Raw genomic sequence first — 20,969 nt, 5'->3', positions numbered from 1 at the left:
CACAGAGACAGCTAGTGGAAAGAACAGCAGGTGAACCCATCTTGGCCTCTAATCAAAGTTCTTTTTTTCACTGAGTCAGATGTCCCTCTGCTGTTTCATGTTCCTTACACAATGAGGTTTTCATTGACAAGGGAGGTGAGCGTGAGGGCCCAAGAGAAACAACAGAACTTTTGAAACACTGAACTCGTCCTGAGTTTTTCCACAGAAGAAAGGAGGATTAACGAGAGGGTGGGGATAAGCCAGGTGGCAGGGGAGTCACAGGCTGTGGAGTTATTTGAGCTAGAAGGGAGGATTTAATGTTAAACAGGTTGGGGACAGAAGGAAGCTATTGGTGTCAGTGGGGAAGAATTCTACTGAGACAGCTGCAAAAGCAGTTGAGGCCATGTGTGATTTGGAATCTGTTTGTTTCATGTTGGATTTTGACTGGACATTTGTTTTCGGTCCCCTCCCTGCTGAAAAAGGACCCCACACATGTGCAACAAGGAATGAAAGGGTGGGATACCACGTTGAGGTGACATGTGTGCCTGGCACTGAATGGGGGACAAAGAAGGGCACTGGGTTCCTGCCGCAAAGGCAGCCAGGCAGCCCCAGGCAGGTTCGTCTTCCCCACGAGGCCAGCGCGGCTCCCTCTGCAGGTGCAGGGAGGTCTGGGGGCCTGTTCTGTCACAGGGGTCTCTGGACTTGCAGACGGGACCGTCCGGACTTGCCGGTAACATATCCACAGCAGAAATACAACCGCAATCTTCTAGAACATATGGCAGCCACTCGTATGCGCCAACACCCCTGGCATTAGCGGGATTAAGCAACATGATGTCTCACCTCCAGGAGGACGCCGTGATTACAAGGCTTCCTTGGTTCTTTGCGAAGCATTTTGTGTTTTTTTTCCCTACCAGCAACCCTCCACCCTTAGGTTTCCTTACACATTTAGACATTTACAGTAAACAGGGATTAGCCTCAGCTAACCAAGAGTGGCTAGCAGATGGTTCTAATTAACTACGTCTTAAAGAGAAAGGATTGAAGAGGAACGTGGAGACGATTTACACAGACCCGGTGACACCGCACGAACCACGCGGGTCCCTGCCTCCCCCGAGCCTCGCCTTCTTCCTCCGTGTAGCCTTTCCTTTCTTTGTTCGATGAAGCCGTTCAGATTCACAGGGCAAAACAATTATTCTGTTTGTTTCTGGCACTTTAAAATCTATGTGTAAAAGAACAGAAGCAAATAGAGAATACAAAATAAATTTTTAAAAAAAGCATAGAAAGAATACGTCCTGCGGGCTTCGTTAAGCACGGATGGTATCCACAGCATAGACGAGTGACAGTCCCTGGGATGGGTAATTCATTCGCCGACCTGACCAGGTTGTGGGATGCCCAGGCAGCTGGTTAAACATTATTTCTGCGTGTGTCTGGAGGCTCATTCAGGAGACTAGCACTTAATTGGTGGCCTGAGTAAAGCACTGGGGCCCCCAGGGTCAGCGGGGTTCATCTAGTCCCCGTAGGGCCTGAATAGGACAAAAACGTAGATGAAGGTTGAACTTGCTTTCTGCCTGACTTCTGAGCTATGACGTCAATCTTTTCCTGCCCGAAGTGCTCCTGGTTCTCAGGACTCGAATCTATACCATTGGCTTTCCTGCTCCCAGGCCTCTGAACTGCACAGCTCTCCTGGCCCTCCGGCTGGCAGGTGGCAGATGATGGGACTTCTCAGTCTCCAGAATCGTGTGAGCTAATTCCTTATGATAAATCTCATTATATATATTACAATATAATAATTATATTCTATATCCTATTACATAGAATATAAATGTATATGATGTTATAATTATAGAACATAATCATATATTAAGATATATATATATAATACATATAATATGTATAATATCTCATTTTATAAAACATACAGGTATAGAGAACCTAGAAAGTAATCAAAAAATTGCTTAATCTCTCTGGCAGGGCCAAATTATCCATTAAATATGGGAAGCACAGGGCTGAGCCTTCAAGGGGCCACAAAATGTTTTGATTTCTTTTTAAAAAATCAGAAGGAGAAAAAAGAACTTTTAGGTCAAAGAAAATGTTCTAATATATAATATTTGTTTTGATAACTATACAGTGTAAAATAATAATTTTAAATAATTTCTTATAGATAAGAAGCCCATGAAGGCCAAAGTGCCTAGGGTCCAAGAAAGTCGTCATGCAGCCCTGTTCTCTGGACCTTAGTTGCCTTATTTGTATAAAGGGGCTGAATATGACCGGAGTTTCCTATGATAGGTTTCCTGGCCTCACAGGCATTTGTAAGACATTGACAGAGAGGTCTGCAAACCATTTTTGGTATTTGATAAAGCCCAACAGTTATTGTACCAGCTTCTGGAGGTCCCCTTCTGTGGAAAGCTTATTAGTTTGGGAATCAAACAAACGTGGTTCAAATCGTGACGGTCGGCTGTCTATCTGCTGTGTGAATTAGGGCACATCACTCAATGCTGACCCCAAGGTTCTTTATCTACAGGATATAAAATGGGAAAACAAGTATCTATCTTACAGAGTTGTTTCGAGAATTAAAAGTAACAGAAACAAAGGACATGGCGACAGGTACCTAACCCCTGATAGGGCCTCAATAACTATAAATATTAAATACTACTATTATCATCAATTTTTATCACTTTTGGTTTGAAACACATCAGCTGAATGTGTTTAGCTATCTTATGGTGAACACCTGCTTTAGCAAATTACTGAATAATAAAATTTCTGGAAATGAGAAAACAATTAATCTGAGACACAACATCCTTTTATTTTCCTATAACCATTCCCCCTCATTTCTTTTTTTTAAATATTTTATTTATTTATTTGACAGAGAGAGAGAGAGAAAGAATGCACAAGCAGGGGGAGCAACAGAGGGAGAGGGAGAAGCAGACTCCCCGCTGAGCAGGGAGCTCGACTCGGGACTCCATCTCAGGACCCTGGGAACATGACCGGAGCTGAAGGCAGACACTTCACTGACTGAGTCCCCCAGGTGCCCCCATTCTTCCTCATTTCTTAAGTGGAGTGAGATTTGGAGACTCTGAAGTTATTCCTTCTTTTATTCAGTCACCAGATCAAATAAAGTAAAAACGCTGGAACCGGTTTAGAAGAATATTATTAAGAAAGAGGTAAGAAAGCTAAAGGAATGAATTTATTCTATCTGTATCTTCTAGAGACTGAATTATGTGCCGTCCCCCCAATTCATATGTTGAGGCCTGAATGCCCAATGCGGCTGAATTGGGAGGTAGGGCCTTTAAGGAGTTAAGAAAGGTCAGATGAGGTCATGAGGGTGAGGCCCTAATGTAACAGGACTAGGGTTCTTACAAGAAGAGGAAGGGGCACTAAACCTTTTCTTTGCACGCACAGGCGAGGAATGGCCATGTGAGGACACAGCAAGAAGCCACGGTCTGTAAGCCAAGAAGAGGGCTTTCAACAGGAACAAAATTTGCTTGCATCTTGACCATGGATTTCCAGAATGTAGAAGGGTGAGAAAATAAACACCTGTTGTTCAAGCCACCCAGCCTGCAGTATTTTGCTATGACCCCTGAGCTGACAAAGACAGGACCAGAGACATCATCACCTGACTATGTCCCTGCACCAAGAAGGGACAGAAGAGAGTAATGGGGTGGGTGGAGGGGAGGGACCAGCATCCACACAGAGCTGTGTGGCGGGCGTGCTCTCCAGATGAGAACTCACAGCAGGGAATGCTGACATGCGAGGCTCTTTTGGGCAAGAGTTGTGACGCAGAAACTGCGGAGGCCAGGGGATGGGGTGAAGCCAGAAGGGGTGGGGAGGCTTGAAACGCCCATGATGGGCAGCAGAGTGAGATTGGCAGTGGGCACGCCGGGGCAGGCAGGACTCTGATGATAGCAAATCCATCACGGTATTCCGGGGAGACCCCTTCCATTCCCTGCTTTCAACTCCTCAGATAGTGCTTGCCTCAGTAATTACTGGATGGTTTTCTGATCTGGCTTTTCTAGTTTTGCACAGCAGGGACGTTGGTCTGTTACTTCTAGTATTGCAAGAAGTGGAAGCCAGGAGACAATATATTTTGAAAGATGGGGTTCGTAGAGGAAAAAGTAAGGAATAGAAGGGGATTCCACAGTGGGAACAGGCTGGGCACTAATGAACGCCATGAACTCTTCATAGCTTATGAGTCTCTGTACTCCTTAATCTAAATTCCTGACACACGCATTTGGACCAGTCCCATAATAAGAAATGGCTTTTAATAATGAAGCCAGGTGGCAAAATGGAACAAGTGAAAGCTACGAAATAAGACGGTCAGGTTCCCCTTCCAGCCCTACGACCTGCCTACTAGGTAACATTAGGGACACTCTTCACATCTCTGAGCCTGACTTTCCTCCGCTCTCCTAAGATTTATATCCGAAAAGCACCAACGGGAGCTCCTGACATAGTTTGCATACTTCAGACGCATTATTTCTCAGATTCTTTTCAGGGCTTTAGTGTCTTGTGGCTGTCCCCCGTGGCCACTCATTCACGTGAGCCCTATCACACTTTTTCATTTTTATGACTACAATTTTGGAGAGAACAGGCAGTGCTGATATTTCTTTCCCTTCTGTTACGGCTGAATATTATTTATTATTTAGATTTAGAAGCCAAACCCTTTTGCAATAAAGTCATTTCAGGGCACACACACAAGGTTAAAAGCTTTAGGTCAAATACACAGAACTATAAAAATAAACAGCTAGAGTACACAGTAGAAATATTATTTAAAGAAAAGTGGTGGCTTCAACATAGTGGCCCTTTCAGTGAAAGTCACTTGAAAAGATACAAAGATGAATGAATCTCATGGAACTTACCAGTTGTTTAATTAAGGAATTGGAAAAAATAACCCACCCCTCAGAATTTGCTTCAAAATTTCGGTTAAGCCAAATAGGGCAGGTAGCCAGACCCTAACCAATGCAAGTGTTCATTCATGTTTCTCGAAGTAGAGACTTGAGAAGAACACGCCATCTCAGAAAAGCCAGGGGCGAACTTTCCTCAATGAGACCTTATGCGGGTCTTCCAGAGAAGTGGTGGAGACGACATCTGCCAGGTAACTAGTTGGGAAGCCAATTACATGTTTCTCGGCCTCTGAGAGAGGATGGGCCACTCTCTCCTTTGCATTCCTTCTAGTCCCTGTCTAGGCTTTTCTCACAAAATTTAAAAGGCTTGAGTTGATTTTCTGTTTATGTGTCTGTGCTTTGTCCAGAAGGGACTGGTCTGTAATGTTTCTGGGTGCACAGTTCTTGGCCCATGTAACCTGCCATCAATATTTATTACCTGAACGGACAAATGAAAACTGGATGTGGGCAGTTTTCCTCCGGAGATGCTTTTTGCGAAGTTAAAATTATTAGGTAGGATGTTTGTGTTTCAGCTACCGACGAAGCTTTGAAAACAGGACCTCTCCCAGGAGGACTGAAACAAGCCCAAACTGGGGCTGTTTGCATTTTAGCTCAACCAAGTGGCGGGGCTGCCCTGGCGAGAGTCTAAACAGAAAATGCCGATCAGCATCGGAGAGAGATCCAGAGGCAGCCCGTAGGGAACCAGGTGGTCTGAACCATCGCATTAGGCTGGAACCCAAGTCCTGTAGCACTCCTGGTTTCAGCTTTTCCAGCTTAATTTCTAAGTTCCAGGGTATTCATCCAACAAAGACTCATTCATAGGCTCCTGCTGAGTGGACAGCTGTAGAACTGCCCCACGCTGGAGGGAGGCGGGGCCTCTCCCATTTGGAATCAGGGTGGTTAGCAGCATACTTTCCACGGCTGATGGTCTGGGTTTGATTCTACCTATTTATTTCCCGGCGATGATCTTAAGTAAGTCACTCTGGGCCTCAGTGGCTGCATGTGTGAAACAGGGATAACATGAGTACCGTTCTCATAAGCCTGTTGTAAGCATTAAAGGGATTAATACACCCAACATACTTAGTTCAATGCTTCGTGAGTGATGAGCTTTCTGTAAGTATTTGCCTTTATTATTATTATGCCTGTATCTGCTTTTCTAATAGTTGGCTTCCTCCTCCTCCTCCTTCTTCGTTGCTATGTCATGTCATGATTTGAAAGTTTGTGACCCCCCCAAAATTCATATGTTGACTCCTAACCCTCAAGGATAATGGTATTAAGAGGTTGGGACTTTGGGAAGTGCTTAGACCCTGAAGGTGGAGCCCTCATGGATGGGATTAGGACCTCATAAAAGAGGTTCCAGAGAGATCTCCAGCCCCTTCCACCATGGGAGACACAGCAAGAGAGCACCAGCTATGAAGCAGGAAGACAGTCCCCACCTGAAAGCAACCACGCTGTCACCTTGGAGACATCCAGCCTCCAGAGCTGTGAGCTGTACATTTCTCTTTGCTAGAAGCTACGCAGTCTGTGATATTTTGTTATGGAAGCCAGAACAGACTAAAGCAGTAATCAATAGTAAATACGCAAAACCACCGAAGGATGTTGGTGTCGTTATTTTATTTTGCAGATAACGGCACAATCTCAATGTAGAAAGGGAATCTACCAAGGTCACGGTGTAAATAAAGAGGAGAAATGGAATTCGAGCTCAAGCCTTTCTAAGGTGAGACTTTCTGCTGTAATTCACTGCCCCTTCCCCACATTCCCAGTGTTCTTCCCACATCTCTGATGATTAGTCACTGTCACTCTTGGTTGGAGTGTTGGCTTTCAGCAGGTGACAGGACTAAACCCATTCCTTGATCTAACCAAGCCTCCAGATTGGTCTGAAACTGTCTTGTACATTTCTCACCCACATTGGCCCAGAAAGACCTTAGTGAATTTTTCTATAAAGAATACTTCACAATAAAACTTCTCCTCTTGGAAATTGTTAGAGTAAAACCAGGTGTAGTCTAATTCAGTATAAATGAGGCACAGAGGAAAGACTCCAATCCATCATGGGATATCAACACATCCAGAACCAACTCACTATGAAAATTCGGCAGTTGCTCTGCCTGTCTGGGTCTTGGTGTCTCCAGATGTAAAAAGAGGAAATTGGATTCATGAGATGTAAGGAATCTTTCAGTCCTAATATTTTAAGACATTGTCACCAGTTCATCCCATCACCGTAGACCCGTATTGCCCTGGAGAACTTTCTGCAAGGCATGTTATATCCATCACCTACGAGCTCCATTACAGAGGCCACTAGCCACATGTAGCTGTGGAGCAAGAGAAATGCAGCTCATGCCAGTAAGGAACTGAAGTTTTCACTTCATTTAATTACGTAAAATTTAAACAGCCATCCGGGGCTAGTGTCTACCATAAGGAATAGCACAATAGTCTAGACAGTTGCTGTGGTTTGAGAATATTCTCTGTTCAAGACATTGGGCTAAACATAAAAGTGATGGAAGTGTGAAAAACAAAGCAACAGCAACAAAACACACCCTCTTTGCTCAGGGATCATGAAGGTTATGACAGACCAGTCAAGTATGATCTACCATTCAGGCCCTCTGAGGGCTTTCTTCTGCTTTCACCTCACCTCTGAACTCCTTTCAAGAATCAGACTCAGCGCTTACTTTATCTCCTCCTCAGCAGAGTTGCTTCTTCCCTTGTCTTTCCTAAGCACATTGTTTAGTCATTAATTAAGTCATGCATGTGTTCATCCATCCACGAGGGTTTAGCAGATCTTCATTAGGACAGGGATTTTTGAATGATTGTAACTCTGCTATAGGGTATAATGTAGCATCCAGAACAGTACCTGGCATTTAGCGGGAGCTTAATGATTGTTTCATGAATTCAACACGCATCACTGAAGATTTGCCCTAGACTAGGCTTCCGTTTTAGGCATTAGGGACACAGAAGTTTAAGAAAACATGGAACTTAGAGTCTAGCGAGATATAGAGCCACGTAAACAGCTGACTACAACTGACGTTTCAAATGCTATCATGGGGGTAAGTGCAAGGTGATTTGAGAGCAAAGAGGGATATCTGGTATAATTTTCATGATATATATATATATATATATACATACATATCATGTATGTATATATACATATATATACATAAATATATTTCTTTTTAAAAAATGTTTAAATTCAATTAGCTAACATATAGTGCATCATGTTTCAGATGTAGAGTTCAGTAATTCATCAGTCGCATGTAACACCCAATGCTCATCACATCACGTACCCTCCTTAATGTCCATCACCAGGAGTATTTCTTTACATATATATTTTCCCTAGGTAGTGAGCTTGTGGTGAATCTTCTTTGTGACCCCAGCAGTTGGCACAGTGCCTGTTATGGAGTAGGGTGACTGACACTTGTTTTTGAATGTGTGAAATGATACAACCCCAAATACATATAGCATGTTGTATGCAACTTTAGAAGAATGAGACATTACTTTTGGATGGGGGAATATAGTGAGTTGAATGGTGGCTCCCAAGATGGTATGTCTACATCCTAATCCCTGGGCACTGCAAATATCACTTTATATGGGGAAAGGGCAAATGTTACCCTATTGGAAATAAGGTCCTTGCAAATATAAGTAAGTTCGGGATCTTGCAATGTGAAGTTTATCCTAGATTATCCAGGTGGGATCTAAATGCAATCACGTGTATACTCACAAGACACTCAGAGGAGAAGACACATGCGCAGAAGAGGAGAAATGTGATTAAGGAGGCAGAGATTGGGGCACGTGTGGCTCAGTCACTTAAGCCTCTGCCTTTAGTTCAGGTCATGATCCCAGACTCCCGGGATGGAGCCCCACATCGGGCTCCCTGCTCAGCGGGGAGTCTGCTTCTCCCTCTGTCCCCCCCCCATGCTCTCTCTCTCTCTCTCAAATAAATACCTAAAATATTTTTTTTCAAAAGGCAGAGATTGGAGCAGTGGGGCCAGTTGATGGTTAATTTTATGTTTAACTTGGCTGGTCCACAGTACTCATATTTCTTCAAACATTATTCTGAGTATTTCTGTGAGGGTGTTTTGGGATGGTATTAACATTTATTTATTTTATTTATTGAGAGAGCGCATGCACACGTTTGAGATGGGGGTGGTGTGCAGAGGAAGAGGGAGAGAGAGAATCTCAAGCAGACTCCCCGATGAGCATGGGGCGAGGGACTTGATCTCATGACCTTGAGATCATGACCTAAGCCAGAAATCAAGAGTCGGACCTTAGACTGAGCCACCCGGTGTCCCTGGATGGCATTAACATTTAAATCAGTGGACTTTAAGTAAAGCAGGATACCTTCCATCATGTAAGGGGGCCTCATCCAATCACTTAAATGCTGAATAAAACAAAAGGTTGACCTCTCCTGAGCAAGAGAGAGAGAGTTCCACCAGCCAACAGCCTTCAGACTCTGTGGCAATTCTTCTCTGGGTCTCCGGCCTGCCCGCCCATCCCTGCAGATTTTGGACTTGGCCATTCTCCATACCCTCTTGAACCAATTCCTTAAAAGAAACCTCTCAATATATATATAGAGAGATTGGTAGATCTACATATATAGACAGAGATAGAGAAATACATAGAAATATGTAGACATGTAAGATTATGCCTGTCTGTATCTACGTATATTTCCATCCTATTGGTTTTCATTTCTTTGGAGAAGCCTGACTAACACAGGCCGCAAGGCAAGGAATGCTGACAGCCACCAGAAGCTGGGTGAGGGAAGGAATGGAATCTTCCCTAGATTCTCTGGAGGGAGCCCAGCTCTGCCGACACCTTGATTTCAGACTTCTCACCTCCAGATCTGTGAGAAAAGAAATGTCTGAAGTTTCAAGTTTGTGGCAATTTGTTACCGCAGCCACAGGAAACTCAGGAATAAACAGGACATGTAGTATTTAGACCCTATTTTGGAGACTGGGAGGGGGGGTTGTCCAGGGGTACAGGTGTGTGGGACCCAACAAGACACTGAAGGAGAGCAGACAGCATGTCCAAGGCTGAGCAGAGGGAAACCGCGGGGCTTTCCTGGGGTGGTAATGTGTTGCTTATAAGCAAAGTCTGTGAAGGCCGGTAGTGGAAAAGGAGTGTGGAAAATAAATTTTGGATATATCATTGTGAGGACTCAATGTATGCCAAATATTTACAGATTTTGTAGTTTTCTTCTTCTTTTTTGTTTTTTGTTTTCAGACCTTGAAAATCTATTGGACACTTTTAGCAAAGAAGAGATATGATTAGATCATTCTTTATTGAGTTGATTCAGTTGTATATTAACTTGGTCGACAAGGTAGTGCCTGGTAGGAGGGAGGTCAAGGGCTTTTAGCAATTGTACAGGACAGATGCCACAAGGACACACACGGGGATGGCATTATCCTATATTTACATGTGACCATACAGAAACGGCCCATGGCACGTCCTATGTTGAAGGAGAGTGATTTTAATAGAACAGTAAGACATCTTTACAACTGTTTCAAGCCTTAAGAATTCTCTCTATTAGCTCCTGCTGCACTCACAATTTTGAGTGGTAAACGCATCCACCCTTAGTTTATAGTTGAAAACACTTAGGTAATTAGTGGTTAGCTATAGTCTTTGAGGTCGTACATTCTAATGATGTCAGAATTGAATCCAAGACTTGTGCTTACTGCTTTTATTTTTTGGACTGTTAAACACTAATAAGGATATCATTTACTGAACTTGAGTTTACCCTATGACCCTGATACTGTGCTCAACAATTTTCATACATTAGTATATTTTAACAGTCCTAACATCTTTGCAGTAGGTACGACTGTTGGTTGTACTTTACAAATGGAGGATCCAAAGTTAAATAAATTAACTTATCAAAGCTCCTATAGCGAGCATGTGGCAGACATAGGATAAGAACACAGATTATCCAGGGTGAAACAGTGATTCACTGACCCAAGAGACAGTAAATTCCTGATTGCATTTGTTGGCCAGATGAAAAAACCATGAGTAGGCTAGATTTTTCAGAAGTAAGTAGACTCCATATTTCTGGTTGAAAAGTGAATATGTCTCCAGAAAGCTGCTGGATTCCATAGAGAATGTGTTTTGTGTAGTTGGTTACAGTGGTTCGGAAAGAAAAAGGAACATTATAGAACGCAACCCGGACCTTTTATCTTGTGCCCGCCTCTTACACTTGTTCCTATTTATCTCCACACTTATCAGCAGACAGGGGAGATTAGAAAGCATGAAATCTCTTTTGAAATAATTACCTGACCCTGTTATCCTAAAAGACTCCTAGACGACTAGGTATTTTTTCTGAGCAGGGGTGGGTGGGATAATCAGCTTCTGCCTCACTAGGTTCTTACCCTGCCAGCAATAATAAGACCCAAAGAGCAGTCCTTCTTCCTCTGCTGAAATGTTAGTCATGCCAAAAAATGAATGTGAAACTTTGAGCCTTCTCCCTAATGACAGTGATGTGGGCCGTGGAGTCATCTGGTGGTTGAACCTGGAAGCAGGTCCAGGGTTTTTATGAGCCTCTAGTCATGGAGAAAAGACCCAATTCTTTCTCCAACCAGAAACCAGTGTCAGGTTAAAGTCAACATCCATTGACATTAGTTATATGTGATGTCATTTTCGTGTTGTTCTATGACATTCTATCGCACGTGCAGACATCTGTAATCACTGCTATCAAGACACAGGACTGATCACAGTAAAAATCTCCCTCCTCCTATCTCTGTATATTCACATGCAACCACCCCCTCCCCCTGCCTACCTCCTGAACGACCCCTCATCGGCTTGCTACTTCTATAATTTTATCGTGTAAGAATGTTTTATAAATGGAATCATCAAATGAGGAAACTTCCGAGATTGAATTTTCATTGAGCACAATGCTCTTGTGATCCTTCTGAGCTGTGACATGTATCAAGATGTATTAGCCAGGGTTCTCCATAGAAACAGAACCAAGAGGATATACATAGACACATAGAAAGGAGAATTGGCTCTCATGGTTATGGAGACTGAGAAGTCCCACGATCTGCCATCTGTAAGCTGGAGGCACAGGAAAGCCAGTGGTGTAGCTGTGGTCCAAACGTGAGGGCCTGACAACCAGGGGAGCCAACAGTGTAAGTCCCAGTCTGAGTCCAAAGGCCTGAGAACCAGGAGCACAGACGTCCATGGGCAGGAGAAGATGGATGTCTCAGCTCCAGCAGAGAACAAATTCATCCTTCCTCCACCTCTTTATTCTGGCCAAGCCCTTAATGGATTGGATGATGCCCACCCACACTGGTGGGGGTGGTCTTCATTACTCTGTCTACTACTGCAGATTATATTCTCATCCAGAAACACCCTCACAGGTACACTCAGAAATAATGTTTACCAACTATCTGGGCATCTCTTAGTGTCGTCCAATTAACACGTAAAATTAACCATCACACGAGTTTATCCCTTTTCATTGCTGCCTAGTATTCCACGGTATGGACGTACCATAGTGTGTTTAACCACCTATGCACTGAAGATCATTTAGGTTGTTTTCAGTTTGGGGACAGCTGCCAGTAAGTCTGCTATGAATGTTCATGTATAGGTTTTTATGTGGACAGAATCTTCATTTTTTTCTGGAATAATGCCTAGGAACATGACTGCTGGGTCATGTAGTAAGTGTATGTTTACCTCTTTAAGGAACGGCCAAACGCATCTCCAGCATAGCCGGACCATCTTACATTCCTACCAGCTGTGTGTCCAGTGCCTCTGCAAGTTCACCAGCATCTGTTATTTTAGCTGTTTTAACAGGGATGGAGTGATACCGCGTTGTGGTTTTAATTCGCATTCTTATGACGGTGAGTGATGCTGAGCACGTTTTATGTGCTGTTTTTCATCCATATATCCTCTTTGGTGAAATGTCTGCTCATGTCTTTTCCTCATTTTTTAACTGGATTTTATTTATTTATTTTTTTTAAGGCAAATTTTTGTTTTATTCAGGGAGAGTGCACGTGCACACCTGTGAGTGGGTGGGGGAGAAGCACAGGGCAAGGGAGAGAGAGGAGCTCAAGCAGGCTCCCTTCCCAGCACAGAGCCCGACCCCAGGGCTTGAACTCACAACCCTGACCTGAGCCTGAATCAAGAGTGGGGCGCTTAACAGACTGAGCCACCCAGGCGCACTTACCCCCCCCTTTTTTTACTAACTGGATTTTATTTTTAATGTTGCTTATTGAATTCCTTTATATTCTAGATAAAAGCCCTTTGTCAGATATGTGGTTTGCCACATCTATCTTTTTTTTGAAAAAGAAGCAAAACAAACTCCATCTGTATCTGTTTGTCATCTATCTACTTATCTACTTTCCTTGTCAGGAAAATGCTCTTTTTCCTCAGACATTACCACAGCATTTTTTACTATTAGATAGCACACGAGAATACTTGTATTTGAGCTTTCCCTTGTTAGCTAATGGGTTGGAGGAAAACCGATCATCATTGCCATTGTTATTCCATATTTAAAAAGTGAGGTACATGAAGACTAATTTTTTTAAAGATTTTATGTACTTATTTGAAAGAGAGAGAAAGAGAGAGAGAGCAGGCAGAGCGGTAGGCAGAGGGAGAGGGCGCTCCATCCCAGTACCCACGGATCATGACCTGAGCCGAAGGCAGACCTTCACCGACTGAGCCACCCAGGTGCCCCAAGACTTCTTTTCTTTACAGGTAACCAGGCAAAGACTATCAAACAATAGGAGATAAACTGTGATCTTTGTGGTGCTTTGCATTTTGGAAGAATCAACACAGCTTAAAGGACTGTAAAAATCATACCCCTTCCGCCTGGATAACTGATCTCCTCGGTATTCTTTGCAATCATTATTTACTGTGTCTTAACCACCAAGCCAGCTGCAGTGATCCAAGCCCCCTTGATGTATTCAAAGTGGACATAAAAGGGGGTTTCCAGTCCTTCTGGTGCTTTTGTAAGACAACTGGAAACTACGTTGTTTGGGGAGCTCAAAACTATGTTTCTTGCACTGATGGCGGGGTAACCACCCTATAACCCTTCCCCTGTTTCTCAGGTAGGGAGGTGGAGACCCAGAGTAGCCTGAGTTACATGGGTTGAAAATAAAATACTGGCCTGTGGGTTGATGGGATAAAGTTACACAGGAATTGTGACACTTTGAAGCAACAGGGATTCCATTTTCAGTAGAAGCTCCATGCGGAAAGTCAGGGTTCCCTTTCAAAGTGATGAAATATTTCAAACATAGAAAATTACAGAAAATAATATAATTGGCACTCATTTATCCACAGGGCCACCACGGCCTCAGTCTTTGTGCTTTGTCTCAGGCAGAAGCAAGGCAGGAGCAGGAGACACAGTTTGGCACTGGTGCCTGGGCTAGCCCCCCCGAAAGAGCTCCACCACTGTGAAGAACAGCCATGGGGGGAGGGAACCACAGCCAAAATTAGACAAGTGAATGCATTGCCCTCTTTGCTTCCGAGTTTATCTCCTGTGCCCAAGCCTTAAGAACTGTGGCCTGAGGCTGACCACTGTATTCCTTACCTCCTCCCTCCAATGCCCCCGTCGGGAACCACTGTCCCCATATTCACTGCACATCATTCCTATAAAATAATAGGAATTATTGGCCTTTGTGTATAATTTTACACAAACAATCTCATGCCACAGATTTTGTACTGTGCTTAACCACTTGCTTTCTTACGCTACTTAGGACATTTCATTAATACAGAGAGAAGCAAAGTGAATAATAATAGCAGTGTATTGTTCTTAAAGATTTTATTTACTCCTCTATTTTTAGTGTTTTTTTAAATTTAGAGCATGAGCAGGGGTAGGGGCAGAGGGAGAAGAAGAGACAGAATCTCAAGCCTACTCCACGCTGAGCGTAGAGCCTGACACGGGGCTTGATCTCACAACCCTGAGATTGTGACCTGAGCCAAAATCAAGAGTAGGGTTGCTTAACCGACTGAGCCACTCAGGCGCCCCAGTAGCAATGCATTTTTATTATTCTAGCAGTAAGGAAGAGAAGAAGAGCTAACTGTGATATATTCTGCACTGTGTACTGGGTGAGTTCCAAGCCCTCGTGCATATTACTGCATAAATCCCGTCTTTGCAGTGATGTGGAGTCTGTCTGACGGCTAAGTGTGTGTGCGTGTTTAATCCAATGCGCACTGTTCTCTGAGTGCTGTTTTAATGTGAGGATGCATGTTACTTCATCACTTCAGGAAAACCTTCAGTCATTATCTCTTCAAATATTGCCTCCCTGGGGATGCCTGGGTGGCTCAGTCGGTTAAGCGTCTGCCTTCAGCTCAGGTCATGATCCCAGGGTCCTGGGATGGGGCCCCACATCAGGCTCCCTGCTCAGTGGGGAGCCTGCTTCTCCCTCTCCGAATCCCCCTGCTTGTGTTCCCTTTCTCGCTGTCTCTCTCCCTGTCAAATAAATAAATAAAATCTTCAAAAAAACAAAAATAAAAACAAACACAGAAACCAAAATAAATACTGCTTCCCTGCCCCTTTTTCTCTTGCCTTCTGCAGTCAAGGTGCATTGGACCTTCTCATTCGATCCGCACATAAAGACCCTTTATGTTTACCACGTCCTTAGAATTCTTTGCTTTATTCTGGGAACGTGGACCAAAGAGATTTCTCATTGCACTAACTCCTTCTTCTGAGGAGTCCAATCTGTTCCATCTGTCCCAGGAACTTTTAACTTCAAGGAACGTTACTTTCCAGAAGTTCTATATTTCTGTCGTATCTGTTTTTCTTGAATTGAGATATCTTCTTTTTCTTTTATTACAGTGTTGATTTCTATTTTTTAATTTTTCGTCTTTCAGATTCTTGTTTTATTAATGAATGTCCTTAGGCTTTCCCAGTCTGCACGGTTGTGTCTACTTCACGGTGCTCGGGATGGTCGGTTTCCTCATGCATTTTGTAATTTTTGATTGTGAGCTCAAATTAAGAAGGCCTCCCTCTCTCCACTCCATGCCCCATGGAAAATTTTATATAGTCTGTTTTATTAAAGTGCCTTCAAAGCTTTGTGTATTTATTTCTGGTGAGTCAGGTGGTATAGATTTCGAGTCCAAACTCATATGAAGTGCCGGTAGAGACAGATCAATTGTCTTGCTAGGTTTTAGGGCAGAGGGGAGATTTATTTTCTGATTCATCTTTCACTGATGGTGTGATATTTGGGGTATTAGTAGTGGTTTCATTTAAAATTCCTGGTTTATTTAGGCCCAAGGTCTCACCTCCAGGCCTCTTGTGGGCATTAACAATCAAGAGCCTATTGTTTCTGGATTTAATAAACCCACCGAAGGTCAGGTGCACCATGTGTTCCCCTGCTTCAACTTCCGGTTTTTAAGTCCTTATTATTTGAAGGGTATACCTTATCCTGTCTTTCAAGTTTTGGGTGAAGATGATCCTTTCTTCCTTCCTTCCTTCCTTCCTTCCTTCCTTCCTTCCTTCCTTCCTTCCTTCCTTCCTCCCTCCCTCCCTCCCTTCCTTTTTTTGCATTATCTTTATCTGCCATCTTATCAGAACTAGGATTGTTAAAACAGGTTTGACTGCTTTGGCATTGTCTTAGCACACTGAGAAAATGCAGTTAGAAAAAGTGCAGCTGTTAAAGATAATTAGCGACAGAATCACAACTTCACACTGTCAACTTGCACCTTAGCAAGTCAAACAGGTAGCCAGCATTTTGTAGGGTCCATTTGAGCGTGAAAAGTCTCTATGGAAATAACTGATTTGGTAGAATTTTTATCTTGAGCAGAATTATAAACAAATCCGAGGAGCATTTGAGATTAGTAACAAGTCAGTGAAGTGCAAACCAGAACGCAGAAGAAATAACAGCAAGGAGCACGGATGGCACAGCCAATTTAAGAAAGGAGCATCCAGGCCAGAAGCCTGGGCAGCCGGGCCAGGGGAGGGTGCTTCTCTGGGCCGTCTTGGCTAATGAGTCTCATCTGTACCCGATATTGTTCTTTGCTCTTTTGCGGTCTGTCTTTTCTAAGCAAAGTGTATCACTTCAACTCCATTTTTTACAGAGCGCAGACTCTGTTCTTAACAAGAGACTTTGTTCTCTTTATAAAATTGAAAATGAGAAAAAGCCCCTCTAGTCATTCTTCAGAAGAGAAATCAAGTCTAGTGGGACTTTGACCAACCAAGACCACCACAATTCTGCTTTATAGGGCTGAACAAATGGGTTAAGAAATCCACTTAGGGAACAATTTCCTTAAAAAAAAAAATACCCAGTGTATTAGTTTTCTATTGCAGCTGTAACAAATTACCACCAAGTTAGTGGCCTACACATCACAAATTTATTATCTTACAGTTTTGCAGGTAAGCAGCACCAGTTGAGTCTTGCGGGCTACCATCAATGTGACTACTGGACTGTCTTTCCTTCTAGAAGCTTGGGAGGGGAATCTGCGTCCTTGCCCATTCAGGTTGTTGGCAGATTTCAGTTCCTTGGGGTTCCTGGCTATCAGCTTAGAGTTGTTCTCAACTTCTTGAGGTTGCTCAGTGTTTTAGCTCATGGCCCCCTTCTTCCATCTCTGAAGCTGGCATTGGCAAGCAGTCTCTCTCACATTTCACTTCTTTCCTGTCTCTTCTGGTGTGGCCTCTGACTCTTTTGAATTCCTCTTCCACTTTAAGGGTCCAGATGATTAGATTAGATCCACTCGGACAACTCAAGAAAATGCCCCTGTTTTGAGGTCTATATCCCATATTCAGAGCTTCCAGGGAATAGGACATGGGCATTGTTGGGGGATCATTATTCTGCCTCCCATAGTGGCACAATTGAGCAATGAGAAATGTTACAGACCACGATGTCAATGACGCTGGCAATATATCAAGAGAAATCTAATCAATTTTTAAACTCATTTTCTAACTGCTCACCTTTGATCTACTAATCTTCCTATCATCAGTTACATTCTAATGATGAACATGTTATAGAAATGTCTGAATATCACAAGCCAGGAGGGCAAGAAACAAGGAGCTAAAAATGAAGAATAGCATGTAATTCTGCAAATGGAATACGAAAGCACGTTGAGCTAGCCACATCGCTGCCTGGCACTGCATTTCCTGAGTCAGTATGACCCACCTGCACGAAGGAAACAATGAGTTCTTCCGGATCAATCATGGTCATTCTGGGGGATTTTCAGAATTGGACAAGAAAAGGTAACTACATCTTTTACTTTGGCTACAGCCATTGGTAATGTGAGGCCGACCTGCTCATGCACCAAGTCTTCTTTCTCATGCCTGAGACCGGTGGAATCCCCTGTGACCCAGTGCACAGGTGAAGCCAGGATGAGAGGGAGAGGAGGTGGGGGAGTGGGGAGGAACGGGTGGGAGAAAGCTGGAGCGCCAGCGAGAAGACTATGGATTTCTGGATGTAGTTGATTCCGAGGGAGAGGTAGATTTCAATCCCCCCTTTCCATCTAGTCTATTCTACCCATGCATCCATCCATCACCCTTGCATTCATCATCTGTCCAAGCTTCTATGTACTTATGTATCATCTATCTCTCATCATCATCCATCGTTCACGTTTGATCTGGTGTGGGTTGTCTGAACACAAGGGGATTCCGCTAATACATTCATTGCTTGGCTGAACCCTTGTATTTTACAGGTGAAGAACCTGGACTTGGGGGAAGGAGGGGATTTGAGCAGGTTCTTACTGTCTCTCAAGAGTCACAAGTGCTTCCTGACTGTTTTTGTATCCGTCTGGGCATTCGACTGCCCTTCAACATTTTAATTTGACTGTCCTGTGTTAAAGGAGCTTCCCTTGGGGGGAAAAGCACCTGCAAATAGGCCTTTGCTTTCTAGGGGTTTTTGTTGTTGTTGCTTTTGAATTTTAAATGTCAAACTGCTATTTGGTTCTGAAACAAGAGACTGGCAAGGTTTCTGCATGGTGACCGGCCCATGGAGCGACTTTGATGGGTTGAAAGGCACTCATGCGTCCTTACTGGGTGAAGGGAATTCAGTGCAAGAAAGGATTTGAGAGAGTCCCATCTATGCTCTGCTGACCGCTAGCTGTGTGATCGTGGGCGAGCTACTTAAATTCTCATTTTCAGCCTCCACGTAAGTATGAGAGGGAATAATAATCAAACTTATTTCTGCAAAGTTGCCATGGGGGTGTAGATTGTGCCTAACATAGTGTTTACTGCATAGTAAGAGCTGTATAAATGGGAGTTATTATTGCAATTTAACAGAAGTAGGAATGTTTAGGACCCCTTTTCAGGAAGGATCTCTTTACTAATGAAGAAATTATGTTAAAATCCTGTCTTGGAAACAGGGACAAAGAACCTAGCTATGCTCTCTCTCTTACCACCTGAGGTTTCAAACCGTACTCATTTTTACAAGGGAATGCACTGGAAATATATTGAGAACCCTTGATGGTACCTGCTGGTTTTATTTCTTTTGAGTACTTCATTTGCAGGCATTCTGCACAGTTTCTCCATTTCCACACAATAAAGTTTATTCATTCTGCAGCCCCTAATTAGCTGTTTTGGTTAGGACTGGGGTTATTTTCTGATCTCATCGATATGCCATTCAATTGGAGCCACCAAAGAACATTGAGGATTATCCTGGTACATCAACTCTGAAGCTGTCCCTTTTCCACTGGGGCACAGAAATTTTGGAGGGTACCACATAACTAATCATCATATATATGTGATTTATAAGAAAATAAATAATAGGTTGGAAAACACAAAATTGACACGTTTGCCAGAGGTCATTGTAAACAGGGACAAGGGGACCTGCTTGTTGGGTTCTCCTTTGATTGGTTAATTTAGATACAGAATCCCTGTCCATGAATGAAGACTCGGCCTTCGTGGATGGAGCCCCAGTACCTTCTACACTCCTCTTCTAGGTTTTCAATACTAATATCCCTCTCTTAGAAACACACCAGGCATAAAGTGAGAACATATGCATTAAAGAAACTTGTTTTACTTTGGTTACCCCATCAGTTCCCAAATTACGGAGCAATTTTGACCACATAACCAATTTTAACATCCCCCAGAAACACAGTTTCATTGAACGTTCTTTTGGAAAGCCTAAAAGCTAGTCTGGGATCATCCGACTAAGCATACGTTAGAGTTAAAAGTAGCAGAATTAGTAACCAAATTCCATTAGAAACATAAACCACATGGAGGGCAAAATGAAGTCTACTGCAGGGGGGTAAAAAAAAAAACAAAAACGTGCTTTTTTGAGATTGTAGGAATAGAAGTAAAACAGAAGCCCAGAAATTTCCTGGTCTAATGACCCCATCTGTAGTTTTGCAAGTTATATCACTCTCAAGGAATAGGCCCAAGTGGGGGAAGCATCATTATGACTCAGTGAAAAGCCAAAATTACAGACCATCATTAATGTAATGTAATTGTATTACTTGAACTTCTCGGTAATCACAGGGCAAGTAACAGCAATATTCGAGAAACATTTTTCGCCAAAGCTAACAATAGTAAAATATAATAACCTGAATGCTGGGGAAATTGTAGCAGAGCATAACACTTATATTGCTGGCGGCATTGAAAATTTGTTCAACCATGTTGGAAAGCAGGGGGGCAGCAGGGACATCAGGCGCAATAGAAATCTACGTTAAATTTTACTCACTATGTTTAGATAGAAAGCTTCATTTTAAGACACTATTCAAAGAGAAATAGTGGACAGATAAAGGTATTTCTTCCTTTGAGAATTGATGTGAGTCTTGTTTCTTTAACTCGACCCCCTGAAAACATATAGTCCCTCCCTTCCTCCTTCCTCCCTCCCTCCCTTCCTTCTTTTTTTCTTCTTCTGAGAACATTTGCCAAATGAGGAAGAGAAAGAATCTCAAGCAGACTCCGCGCTGAACATGGAGCCAGACGTGAGGCTCCATTTCATGACCCTGAGATCACCACCTGAGCCGAAATCAAGAGTCAGACGCTTAACCCACTGAGTCATCCCGCCACCCCATTCTTCAGTTTTTAAACTATGATATGATTATATGAAATAATGAAAATAGTTTTACAAATGTGGAGAGTTAGAAGAAAAATGTCTTCATTGTGATGACATGTTAGACAAAGAAAAGACAGGAATTTGGGAAAAAAATGTGTCATGGCTGGGGTTTTTAAGAGCTATCGAAATATTTTCTTTAATAGCCTCTCTGATATTATTTTCATATAAAATGCTT

This window comes from Ursus maritimus, unplaced genomic scaffold (genome assembly GCF_017311325.1).
Source record: "Ursus maritimus isolate PB19 unplaced genomic scaffold, ASM1731132v1 scaffold_6, whole genome shotgun sequence".
Taxonomy (NCBI): Eukaryota; Metazoa; Chordata; class Mammalia; order Carnivora; family Ursidae; genus Ursus; species Ursus maritimus.
This window is presented reverse-complemented; position numbering follows the sequence as displayed.